The following is an 18,759-nucleotide window of genomic DNA, read 5'->3' as shown; positions in this document are numbered from 1 at the left end:
TGGTGATAAATGACAGATTGATGCCACAGGAAGACTACAATAGGAAAATCAAAGAAGCGGTAAGAGATCAAGCCAATAATTCATCCATGAAGGGGATGCCTATAGGAAGGGTTTTGTACCAAAAATTTGAGAACCTATTTTACCTCCAGCATGAGGTAAAACACCTTTTTGTGAACAAGCAAACCTTTGCTAAGTACATAGAAGCAGATGAAATTTACAAAACGATGGTAAATATCAAATTTCCAGACGTAGACACATGGAAAAAATTGAATGACTTACTTCAAAATGCACAGTAAAAGTGAAAAAAACACAGTGAAAGAAAAGTGACAGATCAGCTAGATGAAAGAGTATCAGGTGAAAGTGTATCAGTTAAAAGAAAAAGTAAAAAGAACAGTCAGCATGGAAGACAAATATCAAAGGAGAATAAATAGCAAAAGATCAAATCATAAAGACAACACAACCAAATAAATAGGGACAACATACATTAGTTGAATATCTGTCTCTATCTTCTTGCATGAAGATATTTCTTTTTCCTAGATTAATTCCCAACATAGTTTGGGATATTCTATAAACTATTTTTTTATAAATACTTCATAATTCGAAGTATAGTGTGGATTGCTAGACATTTCTATAGTGGTATTGATCTAAAACCTGAGGGTTATTGTACCAATTTTTTCAAGTCAACAGACTGGACTGAGTAATAAAGAGATTGAATTAAAGGATTCATGTGTTGAGCTACTTCAGTGAAGTATTTTCTTTTGTCAAATTGTTATTCTCTTATGTATTTCACAAAATTGTGTGTTATCTAAATTGAATGAATTAACTGGAATTATATTACAGAATTTGTTTTCAAGTACACTTTGTCTTGAATATGTTACAAGGAAAAGTGTCTATTTAGAACTGCTCTATCCCACTAAGGTGTGACAGCTACCTTAGAAACAAACAGAGAAAAACCACTTTTGAATTTCCTTTATGAACTATAGATAGAGAGGAATAGAAAGAACCAACTTGTATCTTGCGCTAATCCTTTGATCCAATCCCTCTCTTCTTTGACAGTCTCTAGCTACCTGCTCCCTTACTTGCCCAGCTTCACAAAGTACCTGTAAGATCATAGAAGAAGAACACTATAGAAAGACATGGATCTATATTCATAAACAACTTAGGATCAGTTTTAAGTTAACCATACAAATGTAACAAGCATCAATGATACAAAAGCATGGAGGAAAAACTCAAATAGTTTTATTGATAAATAAGAAAAGATCCAGGAGGAGTTACAACCGGTGGTTCCTAACCCAGCATCAACCTCCCAGCAAGAAGCCCCTCTTCACCTCAAACAAAGCATAGATCACCCAATACTCTGATGTTTGTCTCAAAACCAACAACAATTCCTTACAATATGCAAAATTCCAGCCTCTGGATCTCTGAGATGAGGGATCCATATATAGATATGTGTAAGGAGGATGAGTCAGCTTGTGATTTGATTAGTGTCTTCTCTCTGTCAGTTCTTGCTTCCACTTGGAGACTGAAGGCCTCTTACTCATCCTTGGTCGAATTCAGTGAGGCAAGTGTCACAGGAGAAGATTCTGAAAGCTTCCATTGTCTCTCCACCTCGCGGAATGACACTGCCATTTGTCATTTCTCGCCCATCGCACCCCATAGAAGGGACTTTTGAAATTCAACGCACCCTTATAGTGTATTTAGGTGCAATGCAACGCACCTAGCCAGTGGAGCAGCTAAAATGATCCTGTTTTGACTTATTCTGAGCAGTTTCTCGTGGAGAACTTCTGGGAGAAGCTGTAATCTGTTGACCTTGCTCCTTTAGGGGTTAGAACAACACTTTTAGGGACTTAGGAGCCCTTGATTTATGGACATTTCATGCTTGGAGTGGTAAGGCACAAAAATGTCTATAACAGTTGCCCCCTAAAGTATGAGGCCGTTAACCTTTTGGTGTCGGGTGAACTGCTTTATTATGAGGATCTGAAGTTCTTTCAATGCTGGGAGGAGACCTGTAATAAGATACAATACAATACATTATCTTCATACTGTTTTCATGATCTAGCTGAGGCGGGCATTCCCATGCTCAGCTTTATAAATTCATTTTCATGTACATAGGACAGACAATCGTCTGAGGGTAGACTGATGATTCTGATAGAGCCATCATCCTTTTGGTAGGATGATTATCTGTGCCGCAATGCTGTACATTTGATGTCTTTATTTCCCTGAATATATATCGCAGCCCAGATGGATGAAACTAGATCCGGGGTCTTCAATCTCGTCCGATCTTTACTCGAAGTACAAGTCGATCCATGTGAGAAATGTTTTGAATTCGAACATGGAAAGACATCGCTTGATTACCAGTCAATGATGTAAACTATTAACAAGCGCGAGAGGAATCACCGATAATGATAATGGTCCTCAAGGTACTGCAGTACAACCCACGTGGTGTGAATAAAGGACTTGGCGTCGAACACCACGCAAATTCTTTCAGTCGAAGGTCATTGATGTAAACCTGTCACCGGAAGTGAGAAACTTTCCATTGAGGCATGCAAGCTTCAAAGTACTGAATGGGGTGTTCCTAGATCAAATTCTTGGATAATGAGCTGATGTCGACAAGAAGTGATCCGTCACAGGAGGGCCTTAATGAATCCCACATAAATGACACAGAACGGAGCAAATGATTTTGATGGAGGTGAAAACGATCTGATGATATAATGTTCAGGGTGGCGGTCATGAAGGAATGGAGTATAATGTATGGTAGTGGGTGGGACACATGTGACTTCTCTGGATGACTTCTCTTGAACATATCGGTGACACTGATGTGATGGATTGGTAACATTAACCCAAAATGTGGATGGTATGGTGTGACCATGGCAATGTGACCGGTGAATGAAACAACCCAACCCGACCCGGACACGGAGTTGAAGTGTCATGTTCAAGAGCGACTTGCTACCAATAAAGATTCTTTGAGTTTTCTTCCCAATTTTCCCCAGTCATTGCTGACCAGTACCTCTTTATTTTTGTCAAGCTTGAGGAGGATAACATATGCTTGTTCTATAATTTTCCCTTCGGGCAAACCCATCGCTATGTTTTAACGAGCCTAGCGATAGTGAAACTCGTTCTCGTCTAAAGACAAGTTTGTCGCTATTAATCTTTTTAATGAGTTTAACGACAAAGATAACTCGGTCCTTTTCAATTTTAGAGAGTCTGAAAAGGAACGTAAAGGTAACTCCAAAATTCCTTTTTTGTCATCTAATCCCTTAAGTCCGAAAAAGTATAAAACAATACAGAAGGGATGAATTTTCGATAGTTTTAACGAGCCGAACAAAACAAGCGCTCGATCTTTTTGTGCAATAATCCCTCAGGTCCAAAAAGATTAAAATCTAGAGGAGGGATAGCACTTCCTGTCCCTTTAATGAGCTGGAAGGCCAAGGACTTGGAAATCTTTTCATATTTTACGAGTCAGTTGAAAAGAGCTTAAATGAGACTCGTCTTTTGAGGAACGAGTGATAAAACGAGTAGCAGCTGATTCTAGGTAAGGTTTGGAATTTTCCAATCACGGCAGTGTCACAAGGATGGCTAGTGAAATCACTCTTCGCAGCTGTTCCTCAAAATGGGTAAACAATCAAATGGAGGTGAATGATCAGCCAATGAAAAAGTGGAGGTGACGGTGCAAACACGACCAAGGCTTTAATGGCTGAAGTACTACATTCATGGTGGTTATTTACCGGGGAATAGTTCATTTTTTAACGAGCTTAAACGCGGGTGGAAACATTTTTTCATGTCTTATGTTTATTTTTTAACGAGCTTGAACTATGTGCTAAAACTGCTCGATTAATCCAGTCGTATGATAAGAATGTCTGACATAAAAACGGCAACTTTTAGAGTTTTGCCCCACATCCTTTCTTTATGTAAGTTAGGAAATGACCAATCCAAAAAACAGATAAATGATCGCTCTTTGCTTTCATTCCAAAAGGTTTGCATGCCCCCAGGTATAAAACAGAGTTTCAAGGTCACCCTCTATTCGAGCTGACAAAACATTTGTTTTATCAGGAAGGGTATACCTCTTTCAGGCTACCCAAAGATTGCTCTATTCACAGCGCAAACAAAACACTTCTCTGGCGATGTCTACCGAGATAAACAAAGGTGAGCGGCGGTGCTCGCCACCTCACATAACTTTGACAAGAGAATCTTGTTCCAGTCCAACTCCCCCTTCCAATCATGGACGGGAGTACGGAGGTCATATTCTCCCGCGAAAACCTACCCCATACCCAAAGTTTTCCTGCCGAAGCAGACTAGGGTGCATGCCCCCTGGGTTTCAGTCATATCCCTCCGAATTACTCGCACTCATCGGGAGGACGGACTGGAGATTCAGACATTTCTTGCGTGAAAAGACCATTCAGGGATGGTATATAACTATTTGCTCTGTATGATCCGGGGAATGAAAGCTGGTCCACGAGCTTCACCAATGTTCCTTCGTGTGGAAAACACATTACTCTAAAGAGTGAGGAGACAATTGCTCCCATGCAATAAATATAGTCTCGTCCAAGGAGTAGATTGTAATCCAGGGGTCCTTGAACTACCATCACGTTCATGTGAACGGTTTTCCCTCTCAATGTTATGGGCACATTGGGAAGGATCCCTAACGGTCGACTGGTTCCTTTATCAAATCCTGTCAGATTTCTCATCTCAGGCAAAAGTGATGGCGAACCAAGCGCTTTCCAAGCAGTTGAGGAAAGGATACTCACAGAAGCCCCTTCATCTATGATGGTACCAGCCATAACCATTCTATATATTTGAACAATAATTCGGAATGGTACACTAGCTGGTAAACGGGGTCTGCCTAGTTGATTCCAATCGAAGGAGACAACCAGGTTGCTTGGAGGTGGGACCGAATAGACGGCTGGGTACGACTCTGACGAACTTCCTTCCTGCAGTAAAGGAACGGATAAATTGCCCCCATGTTCATTGGAGTCTGTGCTTATGAAAAGAATTTGGACGGTGTCATCCTTGTTCTCTTCAGTGATTGTATCATCTGAAGATGGAACCTCTGAAGGCAAGACCAGGTCAACTGCTGCCTTGACCTTTTGACTTTTGTCTGGTATGGATTCAGATGGTTCATCTTCAATGATAGATGCTTCGGCTGACCACCTGAGTGGGTCAGCCAGATTTTCGACTAGTGACGGACTCGGCAAGAGTTTTTTACATCGAGGAGGAAGTCGTAACGGTGAAACCGGACGATCATCCAAAACTCTTTTAGCTTCATCTAAGAAGGGACAACGGTGAACGGCATGATCGCCTTCACACAGTTTACAAGGAAATCTATATTTTCCTTTTTGTCCTGGGGCTTCACTTTCACTAGTCGATGGCGTGTTTTCAACATGATCATCAGAGGTTGACGACACCGGGTTGTGCAAATGAGGAGACCAGTCCCTTAAGATCTGAGGGATGCAAGGACAATCTCTGTGAAAGTGGTCTCCTTTGCAAATGACACATGGCGATTTAGGCCTGGTCAGTGCAGTGTGTGGATTTTCGTTAGACGACACTCGTTTGCCCCCATTTGCTTTTGACTCCTTCTTCTTTTTCTCTTTCTTCTCCTTAGGAACTTGACTTTTGGCTTTACTAGCCCCATCAAGCGAAGAGGAAGGAGGAGAGGAAGAATTAGAGGAAGTAGAAGGTTGGTGGGCTACTCTGGACTCATCTAATTGCTGACTCGATTGTTCAGGAATAGTGGTGTTCTGAACGACAGAGGTTGAGAAGAGCCATACAGGCAAACCAATTGTCAGTCCTGGAAGCGACAATGTGGCCATATGGGGTGCGCCAACATCTCCCCAAGAGGAGAAGGGACTAGGATTTCCTCCAAGGGGAATTCCTTGGTTGGTAGACTCCATTTTCTCAACCCAAGATCAATGTACGAAAGGCTAATGAATATTCCGTTTAAAATAAATTTTAGACGCTTTGACACAACTTGTTTTTTCAGTTTTAAGAGTCAAGAAAAAACAAAAGATGACTCTAGTCGCCTTCGATTTTTAATGAGCCTGGAGTGACAAGTGCTCAGATGGACCTTTTCCGTTAAGGAGTCTGAAAAGGAACGAAAGGGACTCCTCTGGAGATCTAGGTAGAGGGAGTACCAAACCAATCGCAAAACTGCAGAATACTTTATACGGTACGGCAGTCAATCTTCCCGAATGTTGTGTTCAGTGCATTGCGATCAATAGGGCGGCAGACATGGCTTCCTAAGGATAAAGGATTTAAGCCTATAGGGGTCTCCCAAAATATACTCGACGGTACGTGGGAGCACAAGTCCGTACTGGCACTTATCGTCTCAAAGTGGAGGAATCACCCAACCATAAGTAAGGACAACAGTTACCAGGCTTTACGACGTCGGAATACGTCTCTAGCCTAGACCTCTAAATGTTGTGCATTAAGTTCCAAAGCGTTGTTAGATTCATTGAATTTATTTTAAGTTGATCTTGCTTATGAAGTTTTCCTTTTGGGTTCACCACGAGATGTAGATGTAATTCCTAAAATGCAATCTAAAGATGATAAACAAACTTTTATCTCTTTTGTGCAATGAAAATCCTAGCTACTAGAGGAAAAGAAAGACACAATCTTTTCACAAAGAGCAAAGAGCACACTGTAAGTGCACTTTCCTAAATCAAGCCAAACAGACTGTCAATATGCAAATGCACATGCATGTATTTGTTTTCGACTTTCTTAGTATTGATGCTAAAAATAAAGTTGATGTACAAATCTGATTTTTTTTTTTTTTTCAAGCGACAAATATAAACAAGCTCATTTTCGAAATCAAAAACAGAGATGATTACGACACCTTGCAATTTTGAAATGAACACTTGTTCTTGACACTAGAAAATCGCAAATTCAAACCAAAGCAATAGTAACAATATAATCGACCATCAACAGCAATCAAACTTTCTCCTATGATCGAAATCGACACTTGCGACAGATCCAAATCGAAGGACGACAGTACGACTATTCTACTTTTGCAATGGAAAACTGTAAACGACTCAACAAACACACAAAAACATCTACAGTTCTTTTGTACAAAGGAGGCGGAATAAGAGCAAGGAAAAGGGGTTTTAAACATACATATACTGATCACAGGCAGCAAAATTCAGAGATAGAACTGGAAAGAATGAAGCACAAGAACCACAGTTGCACAGGGCTAGTCTAATCAGTGCACTTGTAACACAGAGAAACTGAAATGCAGCGCAGGTTTCCCTTTCGGGAAGTGCGCTGAAATTCAGGATCTCTTAACAGTACCTGCGCTGGGCCAGAAACGAGAATCTGTCTGGGTTCCGGGTCACAGTTTGCAATTCAGTCTTTGGTTTTTGGCTGATTAAAAGCAATCAGTAATGCACAATCAGGGGTAGATCTAAGGAGGATCTAAGAGCTATCACAAGGGCAATCAGATAGTTTGTGAATCAGCTATTCAAATCATAAACAGATCCAGTGAATGGATTGAAGCAGCAGATGTCTCCTTTGCATTTGTTATGGCAAATGCAGTTCGAATGCTACTTATAAGTTTATGAAACAAACAACAAAGAGATACACAAACAAACTAATTAGACACTCCCCAGTGGAGTCGTCATTTTGTTATAGGGAAAAGTGTCTATTTAGAACTGCTCTATCCCACTAAGGTGTGACAGCTGCCTTAGAAACAAACAGAGAAAAACCACTTTTGAATTTCCTTTATGAACTATAGATAGAGAGGAATAGAAAGAACCAACATGTATCTTGCGCTAATACTTTGATCCAATCCCTCTCTTCTTTGACAGTCTCCAGCTACCTGCTCCCTTACTTGCCCAGCTTCACAAAGTACCTGTAAGATCACAGAAGAAGAACACTATACAAAGACATGGATCTATATTCATAAACAACTTAGGATCAGTTTTAAGTTAACCATACAAATGTAACAAGCATCAATGATACAAAAGCATGGAGGAAAAACTCAAATAGTTTTATTGATAAACAAGAAAAGATCCAGGAGGAGTTACAACCGGTGGTTCCTGACCCAGCATCAACCTCCTAGCAAAGAAGCCCCTCTTCACCTCAAACAAAGCATAGATCACCCAATACTCTGATGTTTGTCTCAAAACCAACAACAATTCCTTACAATATGCAAAATTCCAGCCTCTGGATCTCTGAGATGAGGGATCCATATATAGATATGTGTAAGGAGGATGAGTCAGCTTTTGATTTGATTAGTGTCTTCTCTCTGTCAGTTCTTGCTTCCACTTGGAGACTGAAGGCCTCTTACTCATCCTTGGTCGAATTCAGTGAGGCAAGTGTCACAGGAGAAGATTCTGGAAGCTTCCATTGTCTCTCCACCTCGCGGAATGACACTGCCATTTGTCATTTCTCGCCCATCGCACCCCATAGAAGGGACTTTTGAAATGCAACGCACCCTTACAATGTATTTAGGTGCAATGCAACACACCTAGCCAGTGGAGCAGATGAAATGATCCTGTTTTGACTTATTCTGAGCAGTTTTTGGTGGAGAACTTCTGGGAGAAGCTGTAATCTGTTGACCTTGCTCCTTTAGGGGTTAGAACAACACTTTTAGGGACTTAGGAGCCCTTGGTTTATGGACATTTCATTCTTGGAGTGGTAAGGCACAAAAATGTCTATAACAGAATAGTTAATCATTTTAATGTTTTCTTCTGATATCTTGATCTGAAAATCCTTAATTTCTCTCCCATCATGGTTGACCTCTTTCACTTCCTTCATTATCTAGTTTAAGGAACCCTTAATTTCTCCTTGGATCCGATTGAAAACCACTTCACCATTGAGTCTTAAGATCTAAAATTACTCAGCTACCTTGCCCTATAAACACTATATTTAGAACTTGATCCAATCTTATTTGCTTGATACTTGACCCCATATCCCAATGGTAAAAGACATCCCTCTATCCATCTAAGTAAGTTATCCCACCACCAAATCAAAATAAAAACCCAAGTATAATCATAACTAGCCTAAAATCAATTGACTAAACAAAGTTAAAATATAAAGAGAGAGCCCTCTTTGTGCATTAGGAAGGCTAGATCCTAATCTCCAAAGTAGGTTTGTGGTTACCTCTATCATTTCTTTCACAACAACTCTAGATAAATTTTGGAGTGATAACAACAAGAAATGTTCCTATCAAGTTAGAGTTGATGTGGCTGATGTGATAATTGGTGATGATGATAAATGCGGACGCCCTCAGGGGAAATTTTGACAAATAGATTGAGCTTGATTCCCCCATCCATCAAAAGTGACACACTACTAAAACAGGTTCTAAAGGATGCATGGGTATTCGACTTTGGGTACCTCCCATGCATCAAAATGTAAGCAATGCTGAGTGAGGTGTGAAAGGATTCACGGGTCTTCTGCTACATGAGAGAACTGTAATGGTGATAATGTATGGTACTACCCTAACATGATAAACTTTGTTGGTGTCGAATGTCAGGAATACTGATTACAACAGCAGGCGATAGTGGTTCCCACTATGCCACCCAAGGATCCCATCATGGTGGGAGAAACATAGGAACATCTTTGATCCTGGAAGGTGGGTGTTGAAGTAAATAGGAAAGAACTGCAAGGAAAATTTTAAGGATGTAAAATTATCTTGAAGTTTAAAAACATTGGTGAATCTCACTAGTCCCTACTATTATTGAAATTTATAATGATTTTATATATACTCTCTATATAATGTTGGCTATTTTTAAGCTAAAATAATTTATATTGTAAAATTTGGGCGAATAATTTTTATAAAAAATGGAAATTGGAAAATCATTTTTTTGGAAAAATCATGGAAAATTAGCCCATCTGCGAATATAACCCCTAAAATTTTCCATGGAAAGAAGCACCAACTATTAGAAATGATGGTTTGGGGAATCATGATGAATGAAAAAATATGACTATAGTATGGTGGGTCATGATAATGAGGATTGATGGTAATGGTAGATATGATAAAATACCCAAGGTTGGAGCTATAATGCGATTGGTGCTAGTCAAAATAATTTTTCTAAGGAAATGCCCCCGGAGTCAGTAGGACAACTAGGATGGGTATAAGAATGTTTTAAATAGCGTGATGAATGATATATGAAAGTGGATCATGGTGTGGTGGAAAAATAGAGATCCAACCAAGGGCTACTAGGGACTGTCGTAGGGTAACTAACATGAAAATATTGGTGATAGTCCTTTTCCTTAAAAAAAAATTGTACACTTGCCAAAAGAATGATAAAGTGGTTTTGGATGTCAAACATGGAGATGGGTGCCCCAATAGAATGGTATCATGTGTAATAATTCAGGTAGGGTTCTTTGATGAGGGCGAGGGTCCCATTAGTTTGTCTCAATGCAAGGTTGGTGAGGCAGATGAAGCAACACGAATGGGATATTATATATGGGGGTATGATAGGCGAAATGTATAATGCAGGAGTGAATTCAACTTTATTCAACAAAAAAAATGAGGTGGCCTAGGAGTGGAGTTGGTAAGAAATAAGTGAAGAAGAGGAGAATGAGGTTGATCTTCAAGACATGCAAATGGGATGGCTCTTGGGCTAGAGTGAATGGTCATGGATCCTAATGGTGACAAATTTTCTATGAATGGGGTGATTCATGCATGGGTAGGTGCTATCGACCAATATGGATCTTTACCAGGTGAAAGGTGAAGGTGATGGTAAAAGTGGTTGAGATGGTAGATCCTATGGTAAAATTCAGAGAAATGATGTCAAGGTATGAAAATCTTTGTGGGAATCCCATCATGTTGAGTGCAGAATGATACCTTAATTGTCGATGGTCACTTGAGGACCAATTATACTAAGAAACTACTGGGATACCTACAACTTCGAGAGCCACCAACACCCCAAGTGCAATATCTTGATGGAATCATATATAATAAAAAAAATGTGTTGAAAAATATGAATCAGAGAACATGGAAAGGTGCACCTGAAGGGGTACTCTAAAAGAGGCCCAAAATTTCGTCTGATGTTGAAATGGAATGGAGGGTACCATGAATGTGGCTCCAAAATTTTTAAGGCCAAAGGGCATAACGCGGTAAGAAAAATTAACCCATGGGGTTGTAAAAGAATTTTTGTATTGATCTGTGTGGCATATTTGGATCTGATTATATCCAGAAAAGTCATCCATGAAGGACAAGGCTTCGTGTGTCACGCATGCATCGATGACCTGATCAATGGAGGGGGTTGGATATTTTTCTTTGGGACATGCCTTATTTAGATCCAAAAAGTCAATACAAACTCGAAGGGTGCCCTATTTTTTCATAATGGGTACAGGGTTAGAAACCTAACAGGTGTAAGTGATAGGGTAGATGAATCCATCTTTGCGAATCTTGTCAATTTTTAGTTTGATCGCTTCAGCTTTAGAAGGGTGGAGTTGACATTGTTTCTGTCTAATGGGGAGGGCATATTTCCATGTGTCAATGTGGTGTTCTATGATGGTAGGACTAATTCCTGGCATTTCTAAGTAAGACCAAGAAACGATGTCCCTATATCTCGGAAGGGGGCCTTGTATGAGGCCACTTCATCTAGGGAGCATGATGCCCCTAGTGAGACTTCCTCGACTACGCTTGGTTTAACATAAATATTTACCTTGACAGTGGGTGATATATTGGACATATTCCCTTCCTCAAATGCATTAGGTCCAGGAACGAGATTCTTGAACCAATCTACCTATCTTGGGGGTAGGAATTCTTTAGTTTCTACTATGCAGATGTTGTGACTTGGTGCCTTAGTAGGTAAGAATGATTTCTTCAGTAAGAATAAAGAGTGATGATGCATAATGTCCCAAAGGAAATCTGGTTTGGTCATGGCCTAGAGAATATCTTCATCCGAGTGAAAAAGATGGTCTACAAATGTTAAATATTGTTGGAGGTCACGAGGATGGGATTGGGATATAGTGGTGCTAGTTGACAAACAAGAAAACGAATTAGAGGTCACTGATGTAGAACCCAGTGATGTTGACAATGCACAGATTCCATGGTTCTGCATAGTTGGGGGTGTCACTACCTTTGTGGTAGGTGTGGCGGTTTCAACACCAAAAAATAATGAGCATATGAAACGAATCGTATATGGTGTTGTGTGTCATTATCACCTGGTGGTGATAAGATTTCTCTTATGGTTTCTTGAGGGTAGCATGTTGGGTAATTTAATTGATCTTAAATTTCTTCATTAATTGTCAACCAAGGTTCGTGTACTTATGAAGTGCATGTGTACAATATATGCTAGGAATTCTATTTTTGGATGAAACTTATCTAAATATGGATAAATGTTAGACAAAATCAAAGAGTTATCATGCACATGTTATTTTCATTAAAGCTACTTCAAAACCAAATGTTGAATTGAATTGAAAATTGATCTATGAATTGAAATCACAACTTGTTCTAATTACAAAATTGAAGGTCTATTTCTAATTTGCATAAAAGAATTGTAATTCTATTTGCAGGAAAGAAATCTTAACACTATTTGTAGAAAGGAAATATTAACACTAATTGCAGAAAAGAAATGCTAATGATAATTGCAAAAAGGAAATGACTTGCAGAAAGGAAATAAATAAAATTAAATTGCAAATTCAAATCATTACACATGTGCACTAATAAACTTTGAAAACCATATATTCATTATCCACATGATTTAAATGAGTTATCAAATTGAATTTTTTAATGAAGTCCATTCTAAAAATAGATATCTTTGGTGTTTTTATGAGTGCTCTATTGACGCAAACAACAAGGAGTTAGTCTAGTAAACAAGCGAATGTATTGACAGAAAGAAAAGAAACTATGAGAAATTGCAGTATAAATGAAACTATATACTCTTACAACTCTCTAGGGGGGCCTCTCGTTGAGTGTAAGTTCATCATTGATTCAATCGACTTGCTTAACCACACATTGATTAAAAATAGAGTATTATATTAATCACAAAAGTATTTAACAAAGCTTGTAGATAATTAACAATAACAACTACTTCCTTTTTCATTTTTTCTCAAGTATTTTATACATTTCTTTATCAAAACTGATCTAAGAGTCCTATTCCAAGAGGCAATTTAACTAATCTGATAGCTAAGAAGTATTGAATTAAGGCTTTTGTGAGTCATGTCATTTTTTTGAGATAATGTTTTTAGCAATAATCGCATCAAAATTCTTTTGTCGACGCGTTTCGAACCAGCAAGTGTGGTTCGTCTTTAGCAAGTTTGGTTCATCATCAGGACAAGATGAACCACACTTGCTAGTTTGAAACGTGTTGGAAAATGAATTTTGATGTGATTATCCCCAAAAACTTTATCTCAAAAGCTAAGAAGTAATGTTAAACTGAAAGTTTATCTCCTCATGATTTTCTACTAGAAGAGAAAATAATGATGGATTTTGATCGAACACATCAACTCCTGATCAAACAAATCATTTCCATACTTGCTTGATCTCGTCATGATCTCTTGCTGAAATATTCTTGACCGCTAGAACGTCATAGCCAAAGTTGACCTTAGGTTTGAATTCTATATATTTCAACCTCTTTATCTTTCTAGATCATGAAGATGTGTCTAAATCCATGTGTGGAACTATTTTCATCTACTGGTACCTTTCATTCATTCTCTTATGCATTGAAATATGTCTAACCATGGAGATAGTTCTAGAATTCTACATTAGTTGTGGAATGAGAAAGATTCTATAGTTGTAGAGATGTTTTAATTATATTTCACAAAGGAACAATAGATTCTAAAACAAGGATTATAAATACCTTTTGAATGCTTGAGTATGTCTATGATGACCTTGTTTAGACTGAAACTACAAAAAAATGGTTATAAAAGGGTAAAGGAGAGGAAAAATGGTTTTCAAAAAGAGAACAATTTTATACTTCAACATTCCCCACACCAAAGGTTTTGTATGTCCTCATGCATCAAAAATTCAAAATTTGTTCCTCCTTTCCTTCAGTGTATAATCTCAGTACCATGTGCAAGCATATTTATACTAGTGCTCTTGTTTCTCCTTTTTATGCTAAAGATTGCCCTTGGTTTCTTCATTAAAAATTTTCTCTATAACCCCCTGATTTTGTTTTGGAGGAATATATTATTTGCTTTGAGTTTATTTTTCTTCTTGTACCAATGACATAGATGCAAAAGTAAATTGTCATTTTGAGTCCTTAATATTTCATTTTGTATATTTGTTGCTTCTTGTTCCTATTTGAGATGTCTATTCAGAACTTCTAACTCATATATATCTTGCTTTAGAACATCCTTAATTCTATATAATTTTTCAAGAATATGATCTGATAGAGAGGTTTCTTTATTAAATGCATCTTCTTGATTCTGAGAAGAGAAATTTACCTATTGTTAAATTTTTTTCTCTACTGGTTCCACATAATCATAGATTTCCTGTTGTACTAGATCAATTTCTAGTGTCTTCCTTGTCAGGCTCTCTGTCTGAGGTGGTGTCTTGTAGTTTTCTTCTTCAGGATCAACAATTTTTGGAGATTGCACATTTAAGAGTTTCAAAATTCTTCTGCTTCTTCTTAATTTTACATTTGATTCTTCAATGTTCTGGATGCCTTTCCTTTTGTTGGTTTGTTCTTGTTTCTTCTTTTCTATTTCCTCATTTCCTTTAGGCAGTTTGGTACTTGAGTTGTATTTCTTTCTTATAACATTTTATTTTTAATTTTTTTGTTTACATTTTTCCAAATACTGAGAAAGAAGAGTGTCATCTTCAAGTGGGTCTTCTAATTCCTCTCTTTTGTTCTGAACTAAACCCTCCTTTTCATTTTCTTATTCATGTTTAGGTTTTGAGAGTGACCTGTGCCAAACTGTTTTAACCTCTTTACTTCTTTCTTCTTCCTGGGCTTCTACAAAATGATTGTGCACTAGAAAATCCTGCCTATTATCTCCTTTGGCTTCTAAATGTGTTTTTATGAATATTTTGATGAGTCCATGATGATCGAGGGAACTATCAAGGGTTTTTATTCTCACGCACACTAGATGCCATCTTCCTAAGACTATAGAGAAATAAATATGGAAAATTTATTTCAATCCCATCAATAAAATGCATAAAAAGTCGAGCATGATAAAAGTACATGGCTCTGAACCTTCCTTCACAGGTTAAAATTTTATGAATAACTAACAGTAAATTCCTACATTTTCCTTTCAATGCTATGACTGGAATTCCATTTTTAAATATAGAAATGTCCATACGTGGATCCCTGAGGAAGTTTGCCCAATATTTCTATCTGATTTCTCTGTTCTTAAACCAACTCTCTCTGTTTCTAGGTAATTATGTAGCTTCTTCCATGATGGAGTCTGTCAGTAGAAGTTTGATGTCATCAATTTCTTCCTTTACCCCATCAAAAACCCGATCAAAAGATTTGGTCACCTCTGTCTTATGCCCATCAAATTTTTCAAAGAACCCAAGCCAACCTACTTGCTGCAGTTGTTCTCTGACTTGTGGATATGCCCGAAGGAACTGATTCTTTCTTAATAAAGGTGATGAAGGGTTGATAGGAGGAAAGGTAGGTAAAATGTGTAGTGAGGGGTATGAAATGGAGTGAAATGATAATGGAATGAAGTACTTGTAGGGTATTTAAATTATGATAGGACTAAACCATTTCACATGATTCCCATGATTTTTAGATTCGATTTCATAGGATCAATAAGATTTATGTGATTTCAAATGGATTTGATGTGACAGGTTAAGCTATAATGATGGAATGGGGATATAACGATTATGATAGTGGGATATAATTTTTAGGTAGTTTGTAGGGCCTTTTTATTTGTCCAAGATTTTTAATGAAACCATCCAATGAATTAAAATCTAATTCTCTTGTAAGAAAATAATTTAACATTATACATACCTCATTATGATATTCCTTTACTGCATAATCTATGAATGTAAATTGTTTAAATTTTTCTGGCTGTAGAATTTGGAATCAACTGCAGGATTGAAGATTAGTTGCAGAATGACACTGATTTTATTCCTTGAGATTTTTTGCTCGATCAGAGGAGAATTCCTTATTTTTGTTTCTTTGGTGATCATTGAAGAAGGATAGTCTTTAGAAGTGTTTCCTTACCACCTGTAGACTTATTAGAGAAAGAGGGATAAAAAGAAATGGGGAAGGATAAGGAAATTATGAAAATCTAAATAGCCAAGAACTCTTGGTTTTTAGTTAAGATTTTTTGTATAAGAGTGCCAACATTATTTATTTTCATTCTTATACTTTTAATTATTATTATTATTATTATTATTATTTATTTATTTATTTATTTGTTATTGAATGATAAGAAAAATTACAATAGAGTTGGAGAATGGGGAGAAAAATATACCTTCTTAGCCAACTTGAATTCAAAAGTTTCTTGCAAATATTTGGCAAACTCTTCCTTTGTTAGTGGTTTATTGTAGAATCTTAATCTATGACCATTAACAAGGAAAGTATATTGTTCATCACCAAGCCAATGAGTTTGAAACTTTCCATTAAAATATTTGAATTTGGAATAAAAGAAAATATCCTAGTCACCTGGCTTGAGCTTTTCATCTTTGATAAATATGTCATGGAATATTGATATTTTTTTTTTAACTATGTTGGTTCTTTGGATAACATCTAGCCGAATCTCATCTATCTCATTCATTTGTGCTAGTCTTTGTTTCTGAGCTTTAGATAGATCAATGCCCAACTTAGTTGTTGTCCTAAAGGTTTCCACTTGGAACTCAATTGGAAGAAAAACTTTCTTCCCATAGACAAGATCATAGGGAGTATGCCCAGTTATATTTTTCTATGTGGTTTGATAGGCCCATATGACCATCCTTCAGCACATTAAACCTATCTTTTTTGCATTATATGACGTATTTTTATCTTTAATGCGTTCATTAGGAAGGTTTAGATATAATTCCATATTTGTGCCTAATATTATTTATTTTGTAGAATATTGTGAGAATATTGGGCAGATTATGAAGATTTGGAGGAGGAGATAATCTAGGGAAGTGATCCCTACTACAAAAGAATCAAGATTCGATAATAAATCAATAGGATATTATGAAATTATTGAACAAATTTTGGAGCTCCAGTGATTGAGAAAATTTAGGAATGTATTCCCTGCCATTTATTGCAAATTCCTAGACTTGGGAACTAGATCCACTATTCGAGGGATTTTGGAGGGAAAGGCTTCCTCCTTTCAATGTTAATGATTCCTCATGGTTTTTTATAATTACAAATTCTAATTTTCCTCTAGGGCCATGTATTTCTTATTCTTCTTGCGGAAAAAACTTGTAGTTTTGCAGCTTCACTTTCATTTCTAGCGAGGATGTACTTGGATTGATTCAAATAATGGAGTTTGGTGACATTTTTAGCTTCTAAATATTGTTTTCCTTCATATTTCTCTGATTATCATTGGGCTTGGCCATCCCAAGAGCCTAAGATCCATTTTGTATAATTTGCATTTCTTCTTTTCACTTCTTATTCACATCCATCTCTTATTCTTGTTTTCCCTATTTCTGCATTTAGTATTGATGCTTCTTTTACTATAGGATTGGGTTAAATGATTGAAGTAAGTTATATTTCAGGTTATGTCTAGATTCAAAATTATTATGCATCATTAGAAAAACTTTTAAAATTCATCTTCATCATTGATCTACTTGGATTGGTTTACTAGTTCACAAATCTAGAATTTCTGGAAGTCCCTTGTAGAAAAATAGTAATAATTTTATGCTATTTTTTAGAATGTGTTAATGAGAATAATTTGAGTTGATTACACTTGGATTGGGTCATAAAATAATTCAAGTTAATAAAAAAAATTACCCCAATTCATTTTCTATTGATTAGGTTAGGCATTTGATAGGTTAACTATGTCACTAGTTCTCAAATTTCCAGATTTTAGACTAGTAATTTTCTGATATTTTTTAGCACATGTTAACATGGGTATTTTGGAGCAATTCCACTTGGAATGGATGACTAAGACATCATACTTAATAAAAAAAAAAAAATCAATCCTATTTGAGTTTGATTTACTTGGTCATTTGGTAAGATTCTCACTCTTGTAGCATTACAGGCCTCCTGTAGCAATCACTTGTAGCAAACCTGTAACATCACTTTCCTTCATCAATTTTGACCCCAACTACAAATTTGAATTATTATAGATGAATAATTACCCATAGGATCTAAATCCGTGATTAGGGAGACCTAAGGACCACTCTAGACCCCTCCTTCCTCCACTGCAAGCACAAAACATAAAATAGAGTCAGGAAGCAATTTTCACGTTTGAAACTCTTCACGCAAGTGAGGTAGACTTAATTTCTAAATTTCCTAGCTATGTGTTGTAGATTAAATTTCTTCTTTCCAAGAAATTTGTAATTATATTAATGATTTCCATTTTTCAAGTAGAATAATTTATTTTATGTGTTTGCAATTATATCAGCATGTTTTATTTCTGCAACTAGTTTAGGTTAGATTTTATGATATTCACTTCATTATATCAATGAAATGACACATTGCATGCTACACATATAGTGCCAACACCTCTTAAGTTTGTATGAACCCTGGGTTGATAATTGAATTTGGTATCCTTAGGAGTTGAAACATTCTTGTTCAAATATTGGGTTTCATTAATCGCATTCAACCTCGGTCATGCTATGGACCTCTCATCCAAGATATCATGGCATGTATCATACATAGGCAACATCCAAATCTACTCATCTCATCAATAACGATCCTAATCATTATCAATACATCAAAATCGTCACATACCACAAGAAGATCATCCCATGAAATTATT

The sequence above is a fragment of the Pinus tabuliformis genome, chromosome 4_1 (genome assembly GCF_031772625.1).
Source record: "Pinus tabuliformis cultivar Carrire ecotype Pingquan chromosome 4_1, CPIR1, whole genome shotgun sequence".
NCBI classification, from domain to species: domain Eukaryota; kingdom Viridiplantae; phylum Streptophyta; class Pinopsida; order Pinales; family Pinaceae; genus Pinus; species Pinus tabuliformis.
This window is presented reverse-complemented; position numbering follows the sequence as displayed.